We start from the raw sequence: 17,253 nt of genomic DNA on the forward strand, positions 1-17,253 counted from the left end.
AGAGGCCATTCAGAAAGTCATCCCAGTCAACTCCCTGCTAGGAATCATTTTCCCTATAATCCTTAGCATCTGGAGGGGGGGAATGGGGGATATTAGAAAGGGATTAATCTCACTATTTTAGGAGATAAATAATTCTCAGCATTTCATTCTGGAAAAGAAAAGTGCTTTTTATAGAATTTCTAAGTGAAGAACCAGTCTTATTGATTACTTAGGAATTGGAAGTGAACCATAAAACATTCATTCTGGAACTAGTGACCTTAGAGACCACCTCTTCTAATCACCATATTTTACAAATTAAGAAACCAGTTCAAATACTGGAAATAATAGGTGGTATAATAGAATAATGATAATGGTAAAGTAGAAAGTGTGTTAGATTCCAAATAAAAAAGTATTCTAGCCCCATTTAACTTCTTAACATGAGTTAACTTTTATAAAAGCATATATATATATATATATATATATATATATATATATATATGCTTTAAAAATATAGCGAGAACAAATGAACAAGCATTTCTCCCAATACCTGCAGAGAATACTCTCATCTACACCACATTAGTCTTTGGGAAGAAAGAGTAGGCTCAACTTGTTACTGGGACAGTGGATAGAATGCCAGACCTGAAGTCAGGAAGACTGTCTTCCTCAATTCAAATCTGACCTCAGGCAGATACTAACTGTGTGACCCTGGGCAAGTCACTTCACCCTGTTTGTCTCATCTGCAAAATGAACTGGAGAAGAAAATGGCAAACCATGCCAGTATCTTTGCCAAGAATACATCAAATGGAGTCACAAAGGGTCAGACACAACCAAAAACAACTGAAGCAACAGCTTCAATTTAGCTCCATTCTTAAATGGTGTTAGTCCCACAATTCATATCCAGAAAAGATGTATGATTGCTGGAGGATTCTTGTCTCAGCTTCTACTTGCCTGAGTTCAGGAGAAGACTTCTATGAGAGTATTCCTTACTTCTTGAGACATCAATGCTATATTCACTGTAAAGCCAGACCCTGAGATGCCAGAATACAGAGGGACTTTTGGAATTCATGAGAAAAAAAAAACAAATACAAAGACCAGAGACCAGGTCCCCTGACTTCAGAAGGGAGAAGTCCCCAAGTATGGCCTGTTATTTACAGCATCATCTCTCACTAGACAATGAATAGGGTCATACCACAAAAGCATGGAAGACAATGAGTGCGGAGAAGAGAAAACCATGGAAGTGAGCTCAGACCTTTTCAATGTCTCTGAAGGCAGAGGGTCTTCCATTCATCATGTGGATAGCAGACCATAATCTGGTACAAAACGTCTAGAGATTGTCCAGGGTCTCTCCAAGATACTTCCATTACATAACATTGTGACTCTTCTGGAAGTAAGATCCTCAACTTTTCCATGTGGGGTGACACACTTAAGGCACTGTGCCCAACAAACCTAGTTTCAACCTCAGCTTTACAATATACTGTCTTGTTCCTCTGAATCACTCTGCCTTCCATGTCAGAGAGAGAATAATTAGTCATACAGCTAGTTTGTGACTTGGAAAGGCCAGTGGGCCTAGTAATCTGTAGATATGGTTTACTATGGGACTTTGTGACCTTGGGTCAGCCTGGAGCTCAGGTTCCTCTTCTGTCAAAAGGAGATAATAATCTCCACCTTATACATCAAACAGCCTCTCCCTCAGTTGATCTGGCAATCCATGACTCCCTCCAGTTTGGGGTATAATGGTTCGCTTGCAAAACTGGTCCTGCTGCTCTTGCCATGAATCTTTGAAAGACCCTCTGACTGCCCTAAAAGCAGGACATTCAACTACCTGGCTCCGGATCTGTGATGCAAGGTTCTTGTTCAGATCTACCTTGGACAGGCCTGGAGATCAGTTCTGCCTCTAACAAGGCGGATGAGCTTGGCTAGATCCCCTTGTAAATGAAGGCCCCATTGGTGAGGTTGCTGGTTGAAGTTGAAGATCAAGAAGTATTTCTAACCTGAGTCCCAAGAACTTGGGGTTTTTTAAAAGTATTTTTATTGCTATAGATAAATACAATTGGTTTCCTTTGAAATGCCATGTATTTTATTTTGTGCATTTTAAAAATATTATTCGGAGTAGACTACTAGGTTTCACCAGACTTTCAAAGAGGTTCATGGCACAGTAAAGGTGAAATAATTCCTGGTCTATAGCCAGGATCACAAATCATTACGTAACAAAGCCCGCAGAATAGCCCTAAGCACAGCTCCCAACACCTTTGACTACCTCAGCCAAAGACCTATTGGGAAATCCAAGACCTTGAAATGGTATCCAGGGAGTGTCCTCCATTTTCCATTTTTTTGGTTTTGCTTTTCCTGGATCAAGGCTAACCACATACATTAATATTAACCAATCAGGAAACTATTCCAACTTTCCAGCCCTAACCTCTGGTGGTTTTTGATTAGATATCCCCTAAGTCCCTTCCAGTTCCAAATCTATGCTCCTTGATTCCTATTGTTGAAATTTCTCCTTCACCATTTTGGAGCCTGACAATGGAATCAGGGTCTCGTTAGCCAGTGCAGAGTCTCCCCTCCAAACCTAAGGCTGAATAGAAGGTGTGAATCTGGGCTCGGATACATAGAATTGGTTTTTCTCTCCAGTGTCATGAAGCCTGGTCCTGCAGAGTGAGTCATAGCCAGCAGATGGTGGTGTAGGGCTAGAAATAGCAGGTTCACCTTTAGGCCCATCACTAGAAGGAACTAAAGCTGATTCTAGCTCAGTTTCAAAGACCTTTTAAAGCTTCAAAATATAGTTCATGAACTATCCAATATGATAGTAGTTATATTATTAATATCCATTGACTAAGAAAATTCATTCATGATGACAAAAACCTATTATGAATCCAATAAATTTTACATGAATTTAAATTTTATTAATGACATTTTATTCATTTACATTTATTTTGGGGTTTTTTTTTTTGGTCTGACCCTGTAATTTCATCAATGTGGGGAGCTTCCTCTTTTAATGCTAATCAGTCGCTTCTCTGTAACTTCAGTCTTGAAAAGTTACCTTAAGGTTTTGAACCTTGGGGACCTGCCCATGGTTACAGGGATAGGCATTGCATCTGTTATCCTTGGTTCTGGCTAGGGAATCAGTCAGACATCTATCTCTTTAATGCTGACTTTAATTCCACTTGGTGTATGTAATTTTCCATTAGTAATATGCCTCAATACACAGACCATACTTTCCTCCATTTCCCTTTGAATAAACCAGTTCCTCAATGACTATGGGCTCCATGATTCATTGACATACATCCCTGGAAGAATAGTGCTATTAAAAGGAAATGAACTTGGCCTCAAGGAGAAGTTTAAGAAAATCCTGAACAATTTCAGAAAAGCAAGCCAACCTGCTTTCATCCTCCAGTTCATTATCCATTTTTAGAAACTATCAAAAAACATAAGTCAAATATTTTTATACACATGATAGACTATCCATTACATATGGACAAATATTTAATAAGTATTATATTTATAACACAAAACTATATGAATATTTTATTTAAATTTAACATAATTAAAATATTTATATAAATAGTATAGTACATCTAATAAATATTATATACTTTGCATTTATATATTATGGTTAATACACATTTCATTATTTATATATTTTATTATATGGAGATGGAGATGGAGATGGAGATGGAGATGATGGAGAGAAAAAGAGAGAGAGAGAAAGATAGATTATTAGATAGATAGAAAGGTAAATAGGTAGATAGATAGATGATAGGCCCTATCAGTGAAAAGCTAACTGGGTACAGAACTAGATAGGAAGAATCAATCAGATTACATATGTATGTATGTATATTTTTATATATGTATATATAAAATTATTGTGCAGTATTTTCATTGACTCCTCAAAAGTCTAGGTACAGTTATGAAATATTCCTATTGTTCAGATCATCATGATCTTTTAATTGAAGCATACAAATGGTACGTCAGTGTATGAGTATATATTTATGTGTATATGGTGTATATATGTATACAGCTATATTAATAGATATACATTGATGTATTAATGTTAATATATTAAATATACTGGTATATAGTAAAACATAACTGTACTATTAGTATATGTAAATGTGTGCATACATGTGTGTACATGTCCATGTATATATGCATATTTGTACATATTCATAGATAAACATGCACACATATACATATACAAATATACAGATAGATCATTTCTTTGCTCCAGCTAATGAATATGATGACCTGAACCATAAGAAAGTTTCACCCATTTAATTTTTTTTGTGTGGATTAATAGATTGAATTCTTCTTAGTAATTACAACTCTTTTAGGAGACTCACCCATGTTCTGGGGCTGCATGCAAAAGAATATTATGTTATCTACAAACATAAAAATCCAGAAAATCTGATTCTCTCTGGGTACATTCCTCTTCCATTTGGACTTTGAGTTGGACATAATTTATGACAATGGCAAGGAATTTTGATAAGCATTGAACTCCCTGGTTATGCTGCTATATTAATATGCTACATTTGATATTAAGAGATCATCAAACAAAATTATTGCTATACTATACTATATTGCTTTTAATATATGCATGGGAGAAAAACTATCCACAAAAGGGAGGAAAACCTATGTAATCAAAAATATTTATAGCAGTTCTTTTTTTGTGATGGCTAAGAATTGAAAATCAAAGGAATGCCCATCAGTGGGGAATGGGTAATTAAACAAGCTGTGGCATATAATTGTGATGGAATATCATTGTGCTATAAGAAATAACAAGCAGAATGATTTTCAGAAAAATCTGGAAAGACTTACATGAACTGATGCAAAGTGAAGTGAGCAGAACCAGGAGAATGTAACAGCAATGTGTACAATGAAGAGCTGTGAATGACTTAGATTTTCTCAGCAATTCCAAGGGACTAATGTGGAGAATGAAGCAAACCATTTACGTTCAATATTGTCTAAATACAAACAAAAGCACTCTTCTTTTTATTAGAATCTTCTTGTACAAAATGTCTAATATGGAAATTGTTTTTATGATTACACATGTATAACCATATCTGATTGCTTATATCAGAGAAGGGAGAGATATAACCTGTAACTCAAAAACTTTCAAAAATATTTTTAAAATTTTAACATTTAATTGGGAAAAACATATATTATATTATATATATTATATTATATATATATTATATATATTTAAAAACATATGCACAGGAGAAACCTTGTAAGAGGACAATTTCAAAGACTGCATTTTGAATTATCTGATCAAATGGAGGGGGGGCTGAGGGAGTTAGGGAGAATGTAAGGGGTTTGGGGGGAAAGAGGGGTTGCAGTTATCAAACTATAACCACAGAAGGACACTTTGTACTTTTTTATTTAATTGTGTTCCAGTATCTATTTGTTGACCTCATATTTTCAGGAGCAATGTTCTTGATATGAATGTAGATTATTTTCATAAAGTTTTTGTACAAATGAGAAAGTAGGTAATCCTTCTTCTTGGTTAACAATAACATCTGTGATTCCACCCCCACCCCCCAAGTCATTCAATTCTTTTAGCTATCTTAAGAATTGAATCCCACAACAATCTCAGAATAGACTTCCTTGATAAATGACTGGTTTACCCCACTGACCTTTCCTATCTTTGATTTCTTTACTTCCTGTTGAGCTCCCTGTTTGTTACAGAACAAACTATAATTGTCGTAGAAATCTTTATAGATCTTTTCCATTTCTAATCTGTTTGTTGTCCTTCCAATTTCATGCTCAAATGACCTAAGAGTGATCTGGACTCTAGGATACAGGACAAACTTTCTGGAAACCAGTTTTATCTCCTCTACCACTTTTAAATACTTTGATTTAATATTGTTTAAGTTGTTTCACAAATGAGTTTTGATTCTAAAGCAATGGGGACAGGAGATGGAGTGTCATATATAAGAAACAACGTGTTTGGACCATAGAGTACAAAGCAGAATAGTCCATTTTTTCTTTGGCATGTCCTACCTCCTTTGTCCACCTCTTAAGGACCCTGTGTCTCCACCCCACCCTTATCCCCTGTCTTGGGTCTGATCCAATGAAACTTTGATATCAAAAACTATTGGCTCTGTTGGTTTATATTGTAAGGGTGTGCTGGAGGCAGCCCCAACCAGCTCATTGGCAGCCAAATATTAAATTTTTGGTGTGAGCATTTATACCCTAGAAATCAGCAAACACTAAAAATCAAGGCTTGATTTATTGTTATGGTGATTGTCTAAATTTAAGAAAGGGATGGAGAAAATTTTATAATGTACATTAAACTTAAAAGTGTGTCCTGAGTACATTTTTTTCTCCCAGAAAGCCAGCTGTTAAACATTTACTAAACACACTAGTGCTAACATCTTTTTTAAAAATAAATTTATTTTCTAAAATTTGACTTCTTAATTCTCTCCCTTCTTTTAATCTTTCCCTCACCCATTGAGAAGGCAAGTCATAGAATATTGATTTTACATAGGAAATCATAGAAACACCTAATGACATATTGGGAGAACCAAAGGAATGAATCTGTAACAGTGGAATTCCAAACCCTGACAAATGGTGGAGAGGCTCTTTTGAAGCAGAGCGATCCTCACTGGCTCTCAAACTCAAACCATATTAGATATAAACACTGGAGGAAACAACCTAGTTTCCTCATTGTTATCAGAATATTTTGAAATGACAATAAACCATTAAGGAAAACATTCTGCATTCCCCCAATCCTGTAATCTAGGATTCTCCAAGTTTTTCCTTCTGGTTCCCAGAGGACATTTACATGAGAATAAGTTCTTTTTGGGATGTGGGTTCCTTTACTCTGTTAGTGAAGTGACAGACTCGTTGTCATGGAGACACATGGAGCAGGAGGAGGTGGAACTTCAAAGAATCTGTTTATCTGTCATTTATGCAAAGGAACAAAAACTCTTCCCTCTGAGGAGAGGAGCATAGGTGATATAGCCATGCTAAGCACTCCAGACCCACCTGGAAAGAATTAATAGGAATCCATAGAGAGTGAATGCACAGAGCTGGGAGATCCCAACTTGTTAGACCAGATATATTTCTTACTAGTCGTGGTAAATTGGGCAGCTCTTCCTATCTTTGGTCATAAGATCATAGATTTAAAATTGAAAAGGTCTAGTCCAACCCCCTCATTTCACAGATAAGGAAACCAAGGATCAGAGTAGCTATCTTGACTGGAATTATACAGCTATAATCACCATGCAGTATTGAAAGAGGGATTTTAACTTGTCTTCCCAGATCAAAATTCCCAACTCAGGATATACTGGAGAACCAGTCTCCAGTTTCCTCATCTACAAAATGAAGTGACTGGACCAGATGTCCTCTACGATTCCTGTTTAGTTCTAGACTTATGGTCCTTTGTTAGAACATAGACCTGGAAAGGTTATAAATCAGAAGGGAACTTAGTGGTCATCTAATTTGAGCCTTCATTTTATAATTAAGTAAACTGAGTCCAGAGAGAGAAAGATATTTTCTAAAAGTCATACAGTCAGTCAGATTTGGTATTTCCTAGGTGAAAAATCTTGAAGTTAGGTGGCAGCAGGTTAAATTTTACATTTTATACAAATGGAGAAACTGAGGACATCCGATGGTTGAGGGTACCTTTGCTTCTCACCAAACAGTCTAGATTCTTAAGAACAAAGAACAAAAGAACACAGCTCTTTGATGTCTTCCAAATTTTACTGAAGGCCTCTAGGGGCAGCTAGGTGGTTCAGTGGACAGAGCACCAGTCCTGGAGTCAGGAGGACTAGTTTGGAAGTTGGGGAACCTGAGTTCAAAACCCTGACTTACTTATTTTATCTGCAATTTCCTTAACCTCTCTGCCCAGTATGTGTTAGTAAATGTTTAAATATGACCTCAGACATTTAATAATTGCTTAGCCATGTGACTTTGGGCAAGTTACTTAATTCCACTGTCGTGCAAAAAAAAAAAAGAAGGCCTCTATATTCATGACAGTTTTCAGAGGGAAAATAGTGCAACTAGGTGGTAAAGAGATTTTCTCTAAGCCATCTTTCTTGTTCAGTCATTCATTGGTGTCCAAACTCCTTGTGACCATAGCATACTAATTAATACTCCATGGAGTTTTCTTGGAAAAGTTATTGGCATGGTTTGCCATTTCCTTCTCCAGTGGATTAAAGTTAACAGAGATTAAATGACTTGTCCAGGGTCACATAGCTATGAGTGTCTGTGGCTGGATTTGAATTCAGGTCTTCCTGATTCTAGGCCCAGGATTCAGAGACCAACATTCGAGGGACACATGTTTCCTCTAGCCATGGCAGACCCTGTCGTCCCACCCAGTCTCCAGTCTTCCACCTTGGAGACTACCACTCTCCTTCCCCCAAGGGAAGAAGTCTTCCCCAGGGCCACCAACGTCCCAGAGTATCTGCCCTCCTCTGGGCTTTACCTTCTCACTATTTCCTGGATGGTGTAAACACTCTTAGAAGGGAGAGACTTCCTTTAGAAGATCTCATGATTCAGGGATAAGAGATTAGTTTGGGAGTCAGGGAACCTGGCTTCAAAACCCTGACCTACCTATTTTATCTTCAGTTTCCTTAATCTCTCTGACCAGCATGTGCTAGTAAATGTTTAACAACCAATTGGAAAAAATGAATACAGGGCCCGCTAAGAAGTTTAATTTCTTTTTAGGTTTTTGCAAGGTAAACAGGGTTAAGTGGCTTGCCCAAGGCCACACAGCTAGGTCATTATTAAGTGTCTGAGACCAGATTTGAACCCAGGTACTCCTGACTCCAGGGCCGGTGCTTTATCCACTATGCCACCTAGCTGCCCCAGAAGTTTAATTTCTTTATTCACATTTTTACCATCACTTTCTTAAGTCTAGGCAATCAACAAATCAATCTCTGATTTGTATAATTTCTAGATGTCTGAGGTATAAATGCTCACACTGAAAATATAAGTCAGTTGGAGCCACCTCAACACATTCCCATGTTTCAAGTTTTCTCATTTGTGAAATGAGAGTATTGCACCAGATAATCTCTTATGCACTTTCTACATTTCTGATCTCCTACCCCTTTCCTCCCAAAAGGCATGTACTATCTTCCCAAGATCATATTAGGGTCACAAGGTAACTATCAATTGGCCTACACGTGATAGTTCTACTCCTTGAAAAAAGTAGATGATGTACCTAATTCTTCAGATAATATAAAAGTATATACTTGCATTAAGGTAGGAATTCAGGACTTTGAGAAGGTACTTTCCTTATATTTCTTGGTTAAATCAGCTCTGAAAGCAGATATGATACAGCTATATCACCAGGGGCAGAATCCCTCTATTTTCCAAATTTGTTGATGCTCAGGTATGTCCAACTCTTCATGACCCTGTTTGGGGTTTTCTTGGTAGAGATACTGGAATGGTTTGCCATTTCCTTCTCTTGCTCATTTTACAGATGAGGAAACTAAAGCAAACAGGGTTGAGTGACCTACTTAAGGGCTCCATGGTTAGCAAGGAAGGTTTTGAACTCATGAAGAAGACTCCAAGTCCAGTGCTCAATCCTCCACATCACCTGTCAGCCCTATTTCCCAAAGTGTTTCAAATGTAGAATGGACTTTTTGTGCTCAAGTTTGAACTTTATTTCATTTGCTCTGAATTTCCTTAAAACTGTTTCTTTCCTCACTACTGGGGTTATACTCTAAGGAAGCCAGTGATCCAAAGAACAAGATCCTGTGTATGCCTAAATATTTAAATGAATTTAAATTAAATATTTAAATTAAGTAATAATTTAATAATTTTGTAATAATCAAGACCTTGAAACAAAGTAGATGCCCAGCAATTGAAGAATGAATAAACAACTGCTGGTGCATTCGTGTAATTAAATATTATACTAATATGTAGAATACAAAGGTGCATGGGAAGATTTATATGATCTCCACCTTGCAAGATAGATATAGCTACCTCTTAGAAGAACTGGGAGTCACCAACTATATAATATTTTCTGATAAGATGGAAGACCATCAAACTTTACCCTCTGTCCTGGAGCTACATCCTCCAGACTATCAGATACCTGATCTGTCAATGTACTCCAAAGACCTCTGGGACTTGCCATCTGTCCTGCATTTACACCCTTAGTACTTTTAACTTTTCTCACTCACCCTAAAACTGAATCTGCTTCTGTTCTGTCTCCTCTCAAAGTATGAGTTCTTTGCTTCACGAATTTGCATGTCATCCTTGCACAGGGGCCATGCTAATCTTCTTTGTATCGTGCCAATTTTAGTATATGTGCTGCCGAAGCGAGCACAAAGTATGAGTTCTTTGAAAGCCTTCCTTTTCTGTCTATATCCTAACACTTAGCACTTAGTTTTTGGTCTGTAGAAAGGGCTTAATAAATACTTTTTCATTCATTCATTTCCCCAAGTGGGAAACTTTGGGACCCAGTCTGCCAATAGACCACATTTCAGTAACCCAGTTTCCACAGTCTCCTTGCCAAAATGAAAGTTTATTTAATGCTACACAAATGCAACCTATATAGACAATTCTTGGATGTAGGGAAGGGCTCCTTGTCTGCTCACCTGAATATGATCTAGTTGTCACAATGTCTTGCTTGGTTCTGGCTCCCATCCAATAATGTAGTTGGCTATTCTCCCTTTTAATGATTCTCATCTATTTTCCTTGATTGCTCTGGATTCTTAGTTCTTCCTGGTCCCTTAGGTTTCTTTCCTTTCTTTTTAAGGTTTTCTTTGGACCCTCTCACTACTGAAATATTCTCCTTCCTTGTCTCCCTCTTTGCCAACTTCTCCAAAGAATAAGGCAAAATTCCTCTTAATTAATTGTGAGTGCCAACTGCTAAATTTTCAATATGAGCATTAACATCTCAGAAATTCCTAATCACTACAAATTGGGGCTTGATTTATTGTTTTGTAGATTTTCTAGACTTAAGAAATTGTTAATAAAATAGATTAAACTTGAAAAAAAGTATGAACATAAAATTTTTTGGTGGAGGGGGAGTCTGGTTGTTAAACTTTTGCCAATACATTTCTGCTCTGCTCCACAAATACTGTTTGAGTTCAGTAAGCATCCAGGAGAAAGTTTTGAAAATGAGTTCATCATAAGACTGGAGGCTAATAGTAACAATAATTGGCATTTATAGAGAGCTTTAAGATTTGCTTTCTATCCTTGATGTGTCTCTGCTAGGGAAGGTAGGAAGAAGACACTGTTTCATGGGCTTATGAGAGGGAGGATCCCAGCTAACCTCAGCTGAGATTTCCTCAGAAATTATATAAACCCAATCACCGGACAGCTGCCTGGCCTCGTGTCTTTTTTCCAGGGGAACTGGAGGTCTAAGCTATCAACACAAGGTTTCAGAGAAAAAAAGTTTCACTTCCCCTTTTTCTGCCTCTCCCTGATCCTCAAGATACAAGGGCTTTAAATTAAACTTAGTGGAAGATCCTTCAGGTCTGGAAAAATCTGAGGTCTTGGGTCAGATGGCTACAAGAATATGGTCTCAAATTTCCTATTTCTTGTCTCTTTCTCTGGTCATTGAAGCTTTATAATTATTAGCTCTGTTTGGCAATTTTGGATCTTCACCCCATCCCCCCACATACACATATAACTTCCCTAATTTCTATAACTAAGGAGAGCAACAAGGCTTTGCCCCAGAGTTCTGATATGGGAGGGGCATGATTCCTGACTATAGTTTCTGGAGGCTGTCATCCTTGAGCCCTGTTTTCCGCCACAGAAATGAAACTCTTAAAAAAAATAGCAATACTGATATCTTTTTGTTTTTACATAGCCTAAATTTCCTATGATAATCCTCATCTTTCTTGTTTCAGAGTCATCCTATATAACACAGCACTTTTTTAAAGTGGAAAAAAAAAAGATTTAAAAATAAATAATAAATTAATGCATTAAAAAAATCTGAAATTTTAGGCAATGTTTCCCACATGTAAAGTCACCATTTCTGCAAAGGGGTGGGGAAATATCATCTCATATCACATCTTTAGGACCAACCCTGTCCTTTGTCATTTTGCAATGTTTCTTTTTAATTGTTTTATGATTATTGCTCTTTCTATTTACTTTTCTCTAGTCATTATGTATATTATTTTTTTGCTCTGCTTACTTAACTTTGCCTCAGATCATGTTTTTTCCTGCTTCTCTGTACTCATCATATCCACTGTTTCTTACCACACAATAATATTCCATTATCCTCATATTCTACAGCTTGTTTAGCTATTGTCCAATCGATGGGCATTGATTGTTTCCAGTTCCTTGCTACCACAAAAAAAATGCTGCTATAAATATTTTGGTGTCTGTAAAGTCTTTCTTTTTATCAATGCCCTCCTTGCAGTATAAAGCTAGCAGCAGAATCTCTGGGTAAAGGGTTATTTACATAAAGGAATGAACCTTTTAATGTTAGAATCTTAGCTGTTGACTAGAGATAAGCAAAAGAGGACCAACCTAGGATGTTTGACTGCTGGTAGATATACATAATAAAGCCTAGGGTGTGATGTCCTTCATTTCTTCACTTTGGTTTTGTTCTGGCCCAGAGGGCTATGAAAATGTGCATACCCTTTGACCCAACAGTACTATGACTAGGACTCTATCTCAAAAGGATCAGAGAAAAGAGAAAAGAATCTATTTATACAAACATTTTTGAAAATTGAGGGGATGTCCATCAATTAGGGAATGACTCAACAAGTTGTGATTCTGATGAAATATTATTGTGCTGTAAGAAATGACAAACAAAAACCTGAGAAGACTTATATGAACTGGTGTGATGGGAAGTGGGAAGGACCAGGAAAACACTGTACACAGAAACAGCAATATCATAATGATGATTTGAGATTTAGTTACTCTGATCAAGACAGTGATACAATTTCAAAGAACCCAAGATGAAAAATGCTATCCACCTACACAGAGAAAATTAATGAATTCTGAGCACAGATTGAATCCTATTTTTTTTACTTTTTTATTTTTTCTAGAGTTTTTGTGATTTTTGTGATTTTTTTCTTCTGCAATGTGGCTAATATGGAAATGTTTTACATAACTTCACATATATAATCAATATCATATTGCTTGCCTTCTCAAGGGATGGGGCAGAAAGGAGGAAGAGAATTTTGAACTTAGTGTTTTAGAGAATGAATATTAAAATCTTTTTTACATGTAATTGGGAACTATTTAATGAAATTATAAATATTTTTTAAAAAATTTAAAAAAGAACACTCATCTCAGAGCTGGAAGAGTTTTAGAACATAGACTTAAAATATAAAATGAAAGTTAGACTGTATATTATAATATATAATTCAGAGCTTGAAGGGACCTTAGAATCTAAAGTGTCAGGTCTAGAAGGAAATTTTATGACATATAATTTAGACTTTGGAGGGGAATCTTAGAATATATAAAGTCAAGAGCTAAGAGGAACTTTAGGATACAGTGTGTCAGACTAGAAGGGTCCTTCAAACATAGGGTGTCAGAACTGGAAGGGACCTCAACACATAGGAATGTTAGAACAGATGATGTCAGAGTTAGAAGGGACCTCAGCTTATGGGAATGTTAGAACAGATGATATCAGAGTTAGAAGGGACCACAATACATAGGAATGTTAGAACAGATGATATCAGAGTTAGAAGGGACCACAATACATAGGAATGTTAGAACAGATGATATCAGAGTTAGAAGGGACCTCAGCACATAGGAATGTTAGAACAGATGATGTCAGAGTTAGAAGGGACCTCAGCACATAGGAATGTTAGAACAGATGATGTCAGAGCCAAAAAGAACATTAGAGACTAGAGTTTGAAGAAACTTATCCAGGGTAGTACAATGTGTTAACTACTAAGCCAGGACTCAAAGGCAAGGCTTCTGACATCAAATCCATCAAGTCCTTCCATCACCCCAGCTTCCTTTTCTTCCTGGATCCTAACACTGAGTTTTTGACTGGATCATGTTCTCTACTTCCTAAAATCTATCTTGACCATGATGGTCAAATTTTAAACCTTCTGGCTTGTTCCAGATTCTGGATTCAAGAGATAATAATTTCCTGCTGCACTTGGGAAAGGGGTGTTTGGGTTATAGTATAGGAACAATTGCTCTTACCAAGATATGCTGACTAATGTAACTTACTTCCATGTTGAAAAACTCTAACAACATAGCCCTACTTTCCAGGCCACATTGTGTCCTAGAGAGTCAGTGCCAGCATTGGGATCACCCAATAAGTCCCCAAAGGGGCCATCTGGTGTAGTAAGTTTGGAGTCAGGAGAGTGGAAGCTTGAATCTCTCTTCCATAGTTAATGGTTTTACAACATGATTTTGCCCAAGTCTCAATTTCTTCATTTGTAAAATGTGGAAATATATGACATACAAATTCTCCCTGTACATTCTCCCAAGGCAGAATGATGATTGCCCATTCTTGTGAAATTTAGAGAATCACCTAGTCACCAAGAGGTTAAATGAATTGCTTATGATCCCACAGTGAGTCCAAGTCAGCCCTGCTGCTCATCTATATCTTCATCCTTCCCCTCACTCATAGAACTGTTAGGGCCCCCCAGATTCCTTTCCATCCTAGAGTTTGTGGACAAAGATTCCTGGAGATAGTGGGTTATGACAGGAGAGGAAGGAATCACACCTACTTTGAGCCCCAGAATTTAAACTTGTGTGGCTGACAACCACAGATCTGTCCTCACACCATGGGAGACATTTTGCCCTCAGTTTCAACCTCTCTTGGCACACCACAAGGTCTCCTGTGGTATGAATGAGGTTTATGGGATGCTGGGCTCATTCATCTAAACCAAGAGAGGCTTACCCCAAGGCCGGCACCCTTAGGAACAACAAAGCTCAGAGGCACTGAAATCTCTTTGGAATGCCTCCAAAGCTCTTATCAATTATACATTTACCACCCACATTTGCTAAAGGTCCTCTGTTTTCAGACATTTGTTGGCAGTTGCCACCATTCCCCTAGAGTTTCCTTTATAAATGAATGCCTGCTGGAGTGACAGTCAAAGTTCCTCTGAGGCTTCTATGCCTATAAAACTTTCAATCAGTAGTCTTAGGCCTTGGTAATCAGTGGTCATGATTTTCTCATAAGAAGAGGAACTATAATTATCGATTTTATTGGCTTAAGGATCTCCCTCTGCTTTTGCAAGATGGCAGCCTTTTTGTAATTTATGGTATTAGAGAGTCCTCTAGATCATTGAGAGGTTAAGTGACTTCTCAGGGTCCTATAGCCAGTATGGGTCAGCAGTAGGCCCTGAATACAAGTTTTCCTGGTTCCAAGGCTGACTCTTTCTCTACAATCCCAAGCTACTTATCATAGGCCAATAGTTTTATAATCCAAGTGAACCCCAAAGAAAAAATACTAGGACTAACCGAAACCAAAAGAATCTAATCATTATAAATGGGGTTAATGGTTTACAATATCTTACAATGAGATTGAAAGGCATATTACAGGTTCAATTAAGGGTTCAAACTAGCTGCCATCAGCAACTTTTCCAGCCTTATCTGCCTCTACAAACCACATTTATGTAAACCACCTCTCCTCTAGTCAAATTAACCTAAAAAGCTTTCCCCATATCCTTCCCAACACACTGCTAATAAAATGCCCCTGCTTAGGGGCAGCTAGGTGGTGCAGTGGATAGAGTACCTGCCCTGGAGTCAGGAGGACCTGAGTTCAAATCTAACCTCAGACACTTAATGATTACCTAGCTATGTGGCCTTGGGCAAGCCACTTAACCCCATTGCCTTGCAAAAACCTAAACAAAAAAAAAGGCAAAAAAAAATGCCCCTGCTTAGTTTCCTCATATGCAGAATGGGGATGCTGATGACTCTTACCTCTAAATCTATGATCCTGTTGTTCCCTCCTCGGGGTCTCTAAATCGTGCCATAATGCCAGGCCTGGAGTAAGGAAGACTCATCTTCCTGAGTTCAAAACTGGTCTCAGACACTAACTGGATGACCCTGGGCAAGTCATTTTTACCCTGCTTGCCTCAGTTTCCTTATCTGTAAGGAAAATGGAGAAGGAAATGGCACACCACTCCAGTTATCTTTGTCAAGAAAACCCCAGTCACAAAGAATCAGACACAATTGAGCAACAGGTGTGCCCTCCATTTAAAATGCCCTTCTCTTACCATCTCTACTTAAAACCTCCAATTCCTATCTGTCCTTAAAAAAGCCTAACTCAGAGAGCTTCCCACCATGGTTGTCCTCTATTTGAAGCCTTCTATGATGCTTGTCCCTAACAACACCCCACACCTCCAACCGTCACCCCATCAGAAATGACCTTCCCTTCCTCGGAACACTAGTCAGGACCTACTGGTAAAACTAACTGATCATTCAACATTTTTAAGCTTCATACACAGTATGAACATTTTCTATATCACTTTCTTAAATCTAGATAATCAACAAAACAAAATATCAAATTCTGATTTGTAGACTTTATTGAATTCTGAGGTTATGAAAATTTAACAACTGGCTCTCTGCAACATATTGGAGCTGGCTCCTCTATATAGCCCCAAATGACCTAATCACAAATATAAACAGAATTATAGAATTTTAGTGTTGGTTTTGGATGTCATCAGGTCCTGAACTCAAAGGAGCAGAATTCTAGGCCTATTCTTGTTACTCACTAGCCTTGCAAACTTGAACCAGCCTCTTAAAATTTCAGAGCCTGTTTTTTTCATCTATCAAATGGGAAGGGTCACCCCCCCCCCCTACATTTTGACAAACCTACAGGACTGTTCTGGGCCTTGTTACCTTCTCTGAAAAATGAGGTATTGATGGCTTTTTTGACTTCCTATCCCTTCATTTTCTTCCTCCTCTCTTCTCTTCCCCCTTTCATGATCTTCTCTACTTCCTCAGTCTTCCAGTCATTTTTTATGGGTTAGATAGAAAAAGTCCTGAGACTTGTAGTTATCATATTGCTATTCTTTTATGTTTTTAATGTTCTGTGCACTCATACGCAGGTAGATAAAAATGACTTTTTTTTAAAGATTTTATTTATTCTGACTTTTACAATTTTCCCCCTAATCTTACTTCCCCCCCCCCCCCCACAGAAGACAATTTGCCAGTCTTTACATTGTTTCCATGGTATACATTGATCCAAATTGAGTGTGATGAGAGAGAAATCATATCCTTAAGGAAGAAACATAAAGTAAAAGAGATAACAAGATCAGACAATAAGATATCAGTTTGTTTGTTTGTTTGTTTGTTTTTATCCATTAAAGGTAATAGTCCTTGGTCTTTGTTCAAACTCCACAGTTCTTTCTCTGGATACAGATGGTATTCTCCATCGCAGACAGCCCCAAA

General features: G+C 37.5%; 1 non-coding gene across 1 annotated transcript; it reads right to left on the reverse strand.

Moving 5' to 3' along the window:
- Positions 1-10,148: 10,148 nt before the first annotated feature.
- On the reverse strand, positions 10,149-10,255 carry LOC141496758 (U6 spliceosomal RNA). Its single transcript, XR_012471154.1, has one exon. It is a non-coding gene; the product is annotated as a U6 spliceosomal RNA (small nuclear RNA).
- Positions 10,256-17,253: the final 6,998 nt, after the last annotated feature.

The sequence above is a fragment of the Macrotis lagotis genome, chromosome 8 (genome assembly GCF_037893015.1).
Source record: "Macrotis lagotis isolate mMagLag1 chromosome 8, bilby.v1.9.chrom.fasta, whole genome shotgun sequence".
Lineage (NCBI taxonomy): Eukaryota > Metazoa > Chordata > Mammalia > Peramelemorphia > Peramelidae > Macrotis > Macrotis lagotis.